Consider the following 13269-nt stretch of genomic DNA (forward strand, 5'->3'; position numbering starts at 1 on the left):
TGAACCGGAGTCCTTAAACACAATGAATGACCAGATCCTGATTTGGTAGAAGCCAGGTGGCAGCACTTAATCACCAAAGACAGGTTGGACATGGCTATTATAATAGACAGCAGACTCAAACCAGGAGTCAGAATAACCTGACTCACAGAGATTTGTGGCATTGGCTAGCAAATCATGGGGCACCTAGAAATACAATAGATGGTCAGTCCACTAAATTATTATTTGAGCTATATAAACAAAAGAGTTCTAGGTCAAGTGAACAGAAGTGTAACTTGAATTACAAAAAGACAGAGTCACAGCTCCTTAATCAATTTCCAGACTCAAGACAGTTTACAGACCCAGAGCCCCTTGAATGAAGGGGAGGCCAGATCCCTTTGAGCAGGAACCCTGTTATACTGCCACAAATTTATACTGGTAATCTTCCTCCAAGCCTTCCCCAAGAAGACTGACAGCCTTTTACCAGGGTAACTGTGCACTGGGGAAAAGGAAATGATCAGATATTTCAGGGATTATTAGACACTGGTTCAGAAGTGACATGAATTCCAGGGGACCCAAAAGGTCACTCTGGTCAACCAGCCAGAGTGAGGGCTTATGGAGGCCAGGTGATCAATGGAGTTTTAGCTCAGGTCCATCTCACAGTGGGTCCAGTAGTGCCCCAGACCCATTCTGTGTTTATTTCCCCAGTTCTAGAATGCATGATTAGGATAGACATACTGAGCAACTGGCAGAATCCCCATGTTGGCTCTCTAACCTGTGCAATGAGTTCTATTATGGTGGGAAAAGCCAAGTGCAAGCCACTAGAACTGCCCCTACCTAGCAAAATAGTAAATCAGAAGCAATACCAGATTCCTGGAGGTATTGCAGAGATTAGTACCACTCTTAAGGACTTGAAGGATGCAAGGCTGGTGATTCGCATCACATCCCCATTCAACTCTCATATTTGGCCTGTGCAGACAACAGATGTGTCCTGGAAGATGACAGTGGATTATCATAAGCTCAACCAGGTGGTAACTCCAATTGCAGCTGCTGTTCCAGATGTGGTATCATTGCTTGAGCAAATCAGTACATACCCTGGTACCTGGTATGCATCTATTGATCTGCCAAATGCTTTTTTCTTAATAACTATTAGTAAGGACCACCAGAAACAGTTTGCTTTCAGCTGGCAATGTCAGCAATATACTTTCACTGTCTTACCTCAGGGGTTTATCAATTCTCCAGCCCTATGTCATAATCTTGTTTGCAGGGTCCTTGGTTGTTTCTCCCTTCCACAAGACATCACACTGATCAATTATATTGATGATATCATGTTGATTGGACCTAGTAAGCAAGAAGTAGCAACTACTCTACACTTACTGGTAAGGCATTTGTATGTCAAATGATGGGAGATAAATCCAACAAAAATACAGGGGCCTTCCACCTCAGTGAAATTTCTAGGTGTCCAGTGGTGTGGAACATACTGAGATATCCCTTCTAAGGTGAAGGATAAATTTCTGCCTCTGGCCCCTCCTGCAACCAAAAAAGAGGTACAGCTCCTTTTTGGATTTTGGTGATAGCATGTTCCTCATTTGGGTGTGCTACTCCAGCCCATTTATTCAGTGACCAGAAAATCTGCTAATTTTGAGTGGGGACCTGAACAAGAGGAGGCTCTGTGACAGGTTTAGGCTGCTGTACAAGCTTCTCTGCCACTTGGACCATATGATCCAACAGATCCAATGGTGCTGGAATGTCAGTGTCAAATACAGATGCTGTTTGGAGCCTTTGGCAGGCCCCTATAGGAGAATCACAACAGAGACCCTTAGGATTTTGGGGCAGATTTTACCATCTGCTTCAGATAACTGCTCTCCTTTTGAGAAACAGCTTTTGGTCTGCTACTGGGCCTTAGTAGAGACCAAGTGCTTAACCATTGACCCGAGTTACCATGAGACCTGAGTTGCCTATCATGAGCTGGGTGTTGTCTGACCCACCAAGCCATAAAATTGGCTTTTGTGGCAGCACTCCATCATAAAATGGAAATGGTATTATACAAGATAGGGCCAGAGCAGGTCCTGAAGGCACAAGTAAGAAGGCACTTACATGAGGAAGTGGCCCAAATGCCTATGGTCTCCAATCATGCCACATTACCTTCTCTTTCCCAGTCCAGAGCTATAGCCTCTTGGGGAGTTCCTTACAGTGAGTTGACTGAGTAATAGAAAACTCGGGCATGGTTTACAGATGGTTCTGCATGATATGCAGATATCATATGAAAGTGGACAGCTGCAGCACTGCAACCTCTTTCTGGGATACCCCTGAAGGACATTGGTGAGGGAAAATCCTCTGGTTGGTGAAACTTCAACAGCACACCTGATTGGTAATTTTGGTTGGATGGAGAACTGACCAGAAGTCTATTTGTATACTGACTCATGGACTGTAGCTAATGATTGGCTGTATGTTCAGGGACTTGGAAGAACTTGATTGGAAGGTTGGTGACAAAGAGGCCTGGAGAAGACGTATGTGAGAAGACATTTTTGAGTGGGTTAAAAACATTAAGATATATGTGTCCTATGTGAATGTGTGCCAGAGGTTTACTTCAGCAGAGGAAGGTTTTAATAATGAAGTGGATAAGATGACCTGTTCTGTGGATACCGGTTAGCCTCTTTCTGCATTAACTCCTGTCATTGCCCAGTGGGCTAATGAACAATGTGGTCATGGTGGGGGAGGGGGAGGTTATACGTGGGGCCAGCAACAATGGCTTCAACTGGCTACAGCTACTGCTTAGTGTCCAACCGGCCAGCAGCAGAGACCCATACTCAGTCCTCAATATGACACCATTCCCTGAGGTGATCAGCTGGCTACATGATGGCAGATTGATTGCCTTGAACCTCCTCCATCAAGGAAGTGACAGGGATTTGCTCCAACTGGAGTAGACACATACTGTGGATATGGGTTTGGTTTACCTGCATACAATGCTTCTGTCAAAACTACCATTGTGGACTTACAGAATGCCATATCCACCACCATGTTATTCACACATTGTTTTTGATCAGGGAACCCATTTCACAGAAAATGAAGTGTGGGAATGAACATATGCTCATGGAATTCTCAGGCCTTACCATGTTCCTCATCATGCAGAGGGAGTTGGGTTGACAGAATGGTGGATTAGCCTTTTGAAAACTCAATTACAGTGCCAACTTGATGGCAGAACATTGCAGGGGTGGCGCGTTGTTCTCCCAGAAGCCATGTATGCTCTTAATCAGCATCCACTGTATGGCGTTGTTTTTCCCATAGCCAGGATCCATGGCTGGCAAGTATGGAGCAGGTGTGCCACCTGTTCACAAGTCGAGCACCTCACTTCTGAGAGGATATGCCAGTGTCCTTGTGCATTTTATTGCCCAGATTTCATGTTTGTCTCACATAAGTCTTCCCTGTCTTGCCCCCTCCTTTTCAAATAGATAATTTTGTAGCTGGTTCTCTTTAGGTTCACTTTGTGCACAGCACCACTCTAAAGAAACAACTTTACAAGAAATAGAGTTGGAGATTTGTAGTGGGGTGAAGCAAGAGTAGGAACCTTTTGCCAGCTAAAGGGTACAGAAGAATTTTTTTTTACATTTCTTTATTATAAATCTCTTATTAAGTCATTGTTCAACTTCATCTCCCATAAAAGAAGCTGCAAGTTTCTTCATTATGTCTTTTTTTTTTTTTGCATGGGCAGGCACCAGGAATCGAATCCACATCTTCAGCATGGCAGACAAGAGTTTTGCCACTTAGCCACTGTTGCACCACCTCATTATGTCATTTTTTGTCCCTTCTTGTAATGAATTATATTCATCTGTTTGCTCATGTTGAACTTCATTTCCTATGTGTACCAGATTAAGAATGTGTCAGAATGATGATGGTGAAGCTAAGATATTTAATCACCATATATATTTGGCAGAAACGTTCTCCTGTGTGATTTTAGTGCTAATGGACTCTCAGAGTTACATGTGTGGAGAACAATCTCATCTCATCCCTTTTTGGAAACTTCCACATGAACTCCATATTATTTTCTGTTGATTTCAAAATAATATATAGGTGGTACATAACTGTTTTTGTAACAATATTTGGATGGATTAGTTTTATTGTCCAAGAAAGGGAAAATACATACATGTTTATTGTTGTGCTTATCTAGTGTAGCTGATTAGATCTATATTTGCTGTTTTCTAAACTCATGTTACATGAGTTTTTTAATAATCTAAATTTAACAATGGTATTCATTAATCAAACAATGATTACTGTTTGCCATTCAATATTCCATTCATCCCACACTGCATTTCTGTAAGATATACCCTACTTTTACTCTTTTTTCTTAAAGCAGAATGGGGAAATACAGTAAGAGCCCAGAGCTAGCATTCTGGAACAAGTTTGCCTAATCACAAAATCTGAGTTTTTAACTGCTACCTGATTAAGCCAGTGCTCTTCTCAAACCAAAATACAGTGCATTAAAGTTCATATGGACACTAAACTCAGAAAAAATAAAGGTCAGCTTTACTTACATCACAAGAACTTTTGATCTTCCATTCCTTCATCTGTAAAATGAGGACCTTGATCTTGACCAGAGAATGCCAATTGGAAAATGACCTGCTGAGTTTGCTGTTCAGCCTGAGCAGTGATTTTTCTGAAAGCGTATTTGTATCAGCATTGAAATGGAGATATTTTGCCACAGCTAGTTTGCTAGAACTAAATAATTAAATAAGAAAGAAAGAAATGAAATTTTGGCTTCTCTTTAAGAAAATATCATCTAGCAACTCTTGCCCCAAATTCTTCAGTATGAAAGCAGCAGTTGCAGAAAAGAAGTAGCGGTTGCTTTCTTTGAATTATCAGTATTTTGGTGCTAAGACATCATCATTCCCAACTGCCTGAACCTAACCAGAGATAAACATTTATATCACTAGCAATTGCTTCATTGGTAACTGAGTTTCCTCAGGATCTTACAGTCCTCTGAAGAAATGGAACTTGAGATTTCAGATCTCCCACAGTGTCTTCAACTAAAACCCTTCACGTATACTATGTTCTTTAAATAAATTGATCACCATTTAAAAAAAACCTAGATTATTTTTCCAGTTCTAAAAGATGGTTTTTATGCAGATATAAGTGGAATATCTTTTTATTCTGATGTGTAATTATCCAGGTTAGAATAAACATAAATCCTGTAATAGATTTTACATAATTCTTTAACAAAAATAAGATCATGTGGTTAAAATTAAGAAAAAAATTCGCTATTGGAATACAGTGGATAATTACAAATGCAATCTGTGAGTAAACTACAGGAAGGCATCAAACAATCCTGTGCCCATGTTTAATCTGCCATCAGTTTTGGGGGAATAAAATTTTCTTGGATCACAGCCAAACCCATTCATTTATATAAGGCAATATAATTTTTCACCCTCCTTTGGCAGAGTTAAGTAGTTCTGTCAGAGACCATGTGGCTTTCAGTACTAAAAAATTATTGTCTACATCTGTCAAACACTGGGCAATAGTGTCGGTTTGTATTTTGGAGACCAAACGATACAATGACCATATGGTTCCATCATAACCACCAGTCTTAAAAACACATCTTCTGTCCCTTCTGCCTCCAGTTTTCTCCCAGCTCATTAAAACCTGAAGGGTTCCCCACTTCTTCAATACCCACAATAGTATTAGTCCTCCAAATGGAACTAATGTGTTGAATGTGTAGCAAGGGACACAGATGTTAAAACACATGAGACATTGAGAGCTTGGCATGCCAAGTGCCCAATGATGTCTGCTCTATTAGTGATTTGTTTGTTGTGCTTATCAGACATGCAAGTTTTTAAAACATTTAACCACTAAAAGGCCTAAATGTCACCCCTTATAGTGGACTCTACTGTTTTTAAATTCTGCAAAATTGTTATTTTTTGTTTAAAAAATCATTTTTAAAGGAAAAGTGTATTATAACTGCAAAAATAGACACACACACATACATACACATACACATGCCATTCCACATTATCTCAGAATTGCTCCCTTAAGGTCTTAAAATTCCTCAGAATCCATCTAGAAGGCCTGTTTTGATGAATTGCACCCCTAGCTTATCAGGAAAAATAGTTTTCTCATTCTTGACAGATCTGTTGATGTTGATGAAATGTGAAACATTCCAACTTGCTATGAAATAAAATGTGTTTGCCATAACATTTCTGTTGACAGGATCTAAGGAATGAGATAAATCTAGTAAATACTTTAAAAGGCTATATTCATTACCTCAGTATCTTTAATTATGATATCAGATAGACAATAATAGTAAAAAACAACATTTTTTTAAGTAGAGTCCCTACACTGGTAGACATTTTAATATATGAAATCTCATTTCAGCTCCTATTAATGCTTTGAAGTTGCTTCTCTTACAAAAATATGGAAACATACCATGAGTATAAATCACTCAAGCAAAGCCATAGAAGAGATGTCAGGCTATGTGCAGCATCTCCCACAACATGTTCCCATTCTTCCATATAACACTACCAAAGACTCTTGTCATTTTAAAATATCCTGTGTTTAAAAAGTATGGATTGTTTTTGTATTATCCATGGCATATTCAGATGTATTAGTCAGGGTTCACCAGATAAACAGAACAGGAGAGATCTGTAAATATGAGATTTATAAAGGTGTCTTACAACTGTGGGAATTGAAGAGTCCAGAATGCATAGGGCAGGCTGTGAAGATGGTAGCTCCTATGAAGTGTCAGGATGAACTTCACAGGAAGGGGGCTGAAGAAGCAGTGAAGAGTCTCTTTTCTTCTTTAAAAGTCCTCATCTGATTGAATTATCTGGTTGAGGGGGCATGCCTTAGTTGATTGCAGATGTAATCAGCCACAGATACAATCAATTGACTGATGACTTAACACACCAGCCTTCTGGTTTATAAAATACCCATGAAACAGCCTTGCAGCAATGGTCAGACCAATGCTTGTCTGACCAGACAACTGGGCCTAATCACTTGGCGAAGTTGACACCAGAACTTAACCATCACATCAAGTATTTATGGGATGTTATGCAGAAGTTCAGAGATTATCTGCATTACTCTGTTTAAGAGTGTGGATTTTAAAAAAATTCTAGAGCTTATTCAGGGATATATGGGATGTTATATCGAGATTTAGAAAGCATCTCCAGTATCTGAGTTGATTTCTATATAGAGATGTGTTCAGCTTTGCTATGAAAAGTGGGGAAAATATTCTGCTAGAGAGAACAGCTAGTGCAAATATTCTAAGATCAGTAAGAAAATAATGATCAAGAAATTTAAGGAGGTTCAGCATGGCAAGATTTAAGTGAAAGGCTGAGCTATAGGAACTGAAAGAGAGGTAAAGAAGTGCCAAAGTCTGTAAGACTCTGAAGTCCATGGTGAGAAGTTTGATTTACACATTTCAGCAGTTTTAATTCTTATGGGTTTTAATCAGGTGAGTAATATGGTCTGAGGTTTGTATTTAAAAGTTTGCTGCTGCTGCTCTGGAGTGCTATTGGATTAATGTAAATGACAGACAGTGGTGGCTTGAAGAGGTGTGATAATGCCTTAAAAGTGTGGTTATTGAAAGGCTATTGAGATCTTTTTGGAAGAAGAGCTGATCCATTTGATATGGGAGAAGATGGAAAGGGAAGAAATAAGAGACAATGTCTAGGTTTTTGGATTGAATAACAGAATGGGAAAGACAGGTACAAACAAAATTGTGTGATAGGTACATACAAACATGTATTTGACTGGACTATGAACCTCACTTTATGTATAAATCAGAAACCAAATCTATAAATTCTTATATAAATTTTTCTAATGTCATCCAGTTTTTAATTTGTCATATCCCAGATTTGAATCAAGGTTGATAAAATCCAGTAACACTTATTGCTTTTTTTCTAGTGTGATACTTTATCTATATGTCCTATGTATGAAAGTCTCTATGATTCTATTGGAGTTTGAAAAATGTTACCCATGATAGGCATATTCAGGTCTCATTCCAAGTTCCTGTGGGTGTGAACGTATTTTGTAAATAGGAGTTTTGAAGTTATATCAGTTAAGGTGATAGGATGTTTGAATAGAATGTTCAAATTCATATTTAGATGAGATCAAATTAATTGGGTGGATATTACTGTGATTATTAATGTGATTTGAGTAAGTATAAGCAGAAGAAATTAGCACATAAAATAGTAGAAGTTAGATATCAGCAGAAACCAGAGGAACAAACACCAGGAGATAGAGATTTCTGGGGCAGTAGAGACTATGGGAGGAAGTAAGCTCTACTAGTGCCTTGATGTTAGACTTCTAGTCCCAAAATTGTCATAAAAATTTTCCTATTGTTTAAACCAAACAATCTATGTTTTTCTCATAACAGTCCTGACAAACTAAGATGTTAACTATCTCTACACCTTTTAATTGCATGAACCCAAGCTATTAGAAGATTCAGGACTTTACTGAAGCACATTAAAGGCATTGGTTTCTCTTTAAATATCCTAAACAATATTTGAAGCCCAAATGACTTACTGATAGTTACAGCATATATGAGAAAAGCCAGTTGAAAGTTTAAAAATTGTTGGCAATATTTTAGGTGCAATATTCATAATAAGGTTTAAGAACTACTGGGAGGTCTCAAGTATAATTTCCAATTCTTGTCTTTCCAAATTGATTCACTCCAGAAACTTGAGTTTTTATGTAACTGTACAGCATCAGCTACCACATGGAACACCTTGTACATATCTATTTTTTATAAAGCATGACTTAAGTGATTATACCATTTTGCATAATTAGTCTTCAAAACTGAATCATGAAAAAAGCCAGACACCTAATTTCATGATTAAAAATTTCAGAGGGATTATTATTTTGTAGGAAAATAAATGTAAGCTGGGAACACATATTCACTCTTCAAATGTGTTTTACATATTAAAAGCTTTGTTTGGAAATCTGGTTGTTTCTTAAAAGATAAAAGAAAAATCTGCCCAAGAAAGATACATATATATCTTCCCCAAAAGACCTGTACTCCATTGTTCCTAGTAGCATTACTTACCATTTTTAAATAGAGGAAACAAACCAAATGTCCATGAACTGATCAATGTTTAAACCACAGCTGATCAATGTTTAAACCAATTGTGGTACATCCATACCACAATACAATGTGATATCATTTGGTGATAAAAGGAACAAGGTACTGATATAGCTACAACATAGAATAATGTAATTGAAAGTAGCCAGACAGATAATAGTACATTTGCATGATTCTGTGTATGCAGAATGACCAAAGACAAATAATAGAACGCAAACAGTAGATAATTTGTTGCTGAGGAAGGGAGGTGGGAATGGAGAGTGACTTTTAAAGTTCACAAAGTTTCTTTGTAGAATGTTGGAAATTTTCACAAATTAGATTTGTATGCAAACTTCACCTAAAATTGAACTAGTTGGAGGTTTGGGGACATCTAAGTCAGAAACTTAATTCACTGACTTTTTACTTTGTTTTGTAATATACATACATATGTGTGTCTTAAAATGCTTTAGTAGTGGAGAAAGAATGATAGCATAAATAATGTAAACATTCACAGAAATGCTGCCTGCCTTCAATGACCTGTTTTTTCCTCATAAGTACACTCTGTTTTTCTTTCTTTGTACTAGCTATATGCTAGCACATTCAGGAGGCGGCAGAACAAAGATAAATATATAGGACATATAAAATGTTCCTATTTCAGTACATGTTTTGGCATAAAGCCACACACATCATATACATATTGTTTCTGGATGGATTTGCTCCACATTGGTAGACCAGTGAGACCCACTCAACTTGACATCATTTGTTCAGACAAATAAGATAGCAGATATTCTAAAATTGTCAAGTAAAAATGGGTATAATCTGAAATAATTTTACAGATATTGCTAAAAATTGAAGTCACAAACATAATGTTGTAATTTGCTTGTGATTATCACCATTACCTCTTTACTTGTAATTTCATAAATACACTGAAAATTTTGATGTTTATAAGTTTCTGAAATAAAAGAACGCTAAAAATAATTGGGACTTTTATATTAACCTTCTTAATATGTTCTTCCAAAATGTAGCATTAAGATGAGATCATCTTCCTATACCTCTAAAATTTGTATTTATTTTTATGCTAGAAGAGTAAAGCCATTGTCTTTGTATAAACAGGAAGTACACAATGACTTTTTACCACATAAACATTCTCCACCCATATAATACAGTAGTTTAATTTTAGAAGCAGGTCATAAACATTTAAATGGCAATTCCCTTTCAAATTAAAATGTATTTCACTATTCATTTGACCAACTCTACTCATAGCACTATGCCTGATCTGTATATCAATATACTGTGCCTATAGACAAGCTTGCTGCCTGAGTTCTGATGCACATCAGCACTTCAGAAAAAACTGGTGATGATTTTCTCCTTTTGCCTCAGGTAAAGGCTCCACAAATGGGGTTCCTCATGACACAATGTTAGTTGATGGAAAAGAGGGTTCCAGAAATGAGAACACCAGAGGGAAACCAAAACCTGCTTCATTTGAAGAGGTAACCCTATTTCTGAAGAAGACTGGGTGGTTTGGAATATATTCTCAGGGCCACTTTAGGAGACAAGCAGCCATGGCCGGAAATTTCAGCACCACATGAGGAAGGATACTGATTTCCTGACTCACAATTGGTAGAGAATCACCACCATCCAGAATGCTTGGATTGAACTCTGATACACTGGCGCTACTGGAAATACCTGAAATGGAAAAGCATTGAAGCTTTGACTGATTTCTCCCATGTTAGGTGAGTAATATTTTTGCTGTGGCTCTATTCCTTGGTGCCTGCTCACCAGTTGTGACAAAACACAAAAGAGGGAGATTGCACTGAAAGAAGTGAGATTTATCTAATCTTTGTAGACAATATCAAGCACCCAGGCTAAAGAAGGAGCTCTACCTTTGGGAAAAATGGTGCATAACTGGGGAAATGGGCACCCTGTTCTTCTTATGAAACCTATCCCAGGATATACCCTGAAACTTGGTTGTGGAAAGGGTTATGGCTTGGAACTTCTTTAACCCACTAGATTACCTGGTTTTTAAACTAACGCAAAAAACCCTAAAACACAAATTGACTTTTTCCTTTTTTTATTTAAGAAAACAATACACTGAGAACCAACAAAAATAGGTAACTTAGTTAGCTTGACCATAGGCATATTTAAACAAAGTATCCATATACTCATCATAAAGCCTGTGTTTGTGTAGTAAGTTTCATAAACCAATTTAAAATTAAGGCAACAAGGAAAAATCTACAGATTCAGATAGCAAGGTTCTTAAATTTTAAGTAGTAAACATTAATTTAGATATCATTTGATCAGCTGTCAAAACTGTGAATGTTCTCAAAATATCAAGTAGAAAGTTCTTACAAATATCTGCATTACTATAGTAATCACCTATGTTATTAAATATTTTCCTGATTTCAGGAAAATATGCAGATACAAATACTTTTACAATTAACATACAGAAACCTTAACCACCTAAAATGGATATCTTAGTTAGTATATCCATGGACATAATAAAAAAATCTAATCATCCTAAATCCTGTTTGAAGAATATGTTTCATTAACCAATTTAAAATGAAAGCAAGAAAGGGAAAAAAATCTATAGATATAGATATCAGAGTTCCTTGAATTCAAAATATTAAAGAGTATCTTAAATACCATTTGATTAACTATCAAAACTGTGTGTATTCTCAAAATGTCAAGTAAAAAGGTATTGCAAATATCAACTTTGCTATAGTACTGAGTATGTTACTAAATATTTCCAAAATTTTTATTTCAGGAATTTGCTTTATCTAATATTATAACTGCCTATAGTTTTTTAAAATCATTTTTCAGTTGTAAAATACAACATGTATACACAAAGAAAACAAAGAAAAAAACAATAATTTTCAAAGCACACTTCAACAAGCAGCTACAGAACAGTTCCCAGAGTTTGTCATGGGCTACCATGCCCTCAACCCGGATTCTTTTCTCCTAGCTGCTCCAAAACACAGGAAACTTTATCAGGGTCATAATGAAATCATACAGTATCTGTCCTTTTGTGTTTGACTTATTTCACTCAGCATTATATCATCAGGCTTTATCCACATTTTCAAATGTTTCAGGACATCATTTTGTCTAAATGCTGCATAATATTCTATCGTAAGTATATACCACATTTTGTTTATCCACTCATCTGTTGATGTGCACCTGGATTTTTTCCATCTCTTGGCAATTGTGAATAGTGCTGCTATGAACATTGGTGTGCAAATTTCTGTCTGTGTCACTGCTCTCAACTCTTCTGGGTATATACTAAGAATTGGTATTGCTGTGCCATAGGTTTACTCAATATTTAGTTTTCTGAGGAATCATCAAACTTAGCTCCACAGTGGCTGAACCATTTTACATTGCCACCAACTGTGAATAAGTGTCATTGTCAGGTTCATGTGTTAACTTGGCCAGGTGGTGGTATCCATTTGTCTGGTTGGGCAAGTGCTGGCCTGCCTGTTGCTATGAGGACATTTCATAGAATTAAATCATGATCACATCAGCTGTATCACAGCTGAATCCATTCATAATCAGCCAAGGGGAGTGTCTTTTGCAGTGAGTGACAATCTAATCAATGGAAGGCTTATAAGGAGAATTCAGAAGAGACAGTCTTTTCTTCCTGCTTTGGCTGGTAAGTCTTTCTTGTGGAGTTCAGCCAGACCCTTCATCAGAGTTGTCAGCTTCACAGCCTGCCTTATGAATTTGGACTGTAGATTCCCACAGTTATGTGTGACCCTTTTATAAATTTAATGTTTACAGATATTTCCTGCTGATTCTGTTTCTCTAGAGAACCCAAACCAATACAATGAATTCCAATTTCTCCACATCCTCTCCAACATTTATAGTTTCCTGTTTGTTTAATAGCAGCCATTCTTACAGTTTTGAGGTGATATCTCATTGTTGTCTTAATTTGCATTTCCCTTATAGCCAATGAAGAACAGCTATTTATTTCCTCTGGCCATTTTATAATTGGGATGTTTGTTCTTTTGTTGTTGAGCTATATACGTTCTTTGTGTACACAGGATATCAAGCCTTTATCTGATATGTGGTTTTGAATGTTTTCTCCCATTGAGTTTGCTGCCTCTTCACCTGTTTAACAAAGTTCTTTGCAGCGCAAAAGCTCTTGCTCTTAAGGAGTCCCCATTTGTCATTTTCTTTCACAGCTTGTGCTTTAGGTGAAAAATTAAAGAAGCTGCTTCTTATTATGAGATCTTGTAGATGTTTCTTTA

General features: G+C 37.2%; 1 long non-coding RNA gene across 12 annotated transcripts in view; it reads left to right on the top strand.

Annotated features, from left to right (window-relative positions):
* Nucleotides 1-13269, top strand: part of LOC143677386 (uncharacterized) — a 141413-nt gene that overhangs the window by 83046 nt on the left and 45098 nt on the right. For 11 of the 12 annotated variants that reach the window (XR_013172568.1, XR_013172570.1, XR_013172562.1 and 8 more), the window contains one exon: nt 10409-10761. This is a non-coding gene — a long non-coding RNA (uncharacterized LOC143677386). The remainder of the gene's footprint in view (nt 1-10408; nt 10762-13269) is intronic. The other variant, XR_013172569.1, reaches the window with a different exon arrangement.

This window comes from Tamandua tetradactyla, chromosome 3 (assembly GCF_023851605.1).
Source record: "Tamandua tetradactyla isolate mTamTet1 chromosome 3, mTamTet1.pri, whole genome shotgun sequence".
NCBI classification, from domain to species: domain Eukaryota; kingdom Metazoa; phylum Chordata; class Mammalia; order Pilosa; family Myrmecophagidae; genus Tamandua; species Tamandua tetradactyla.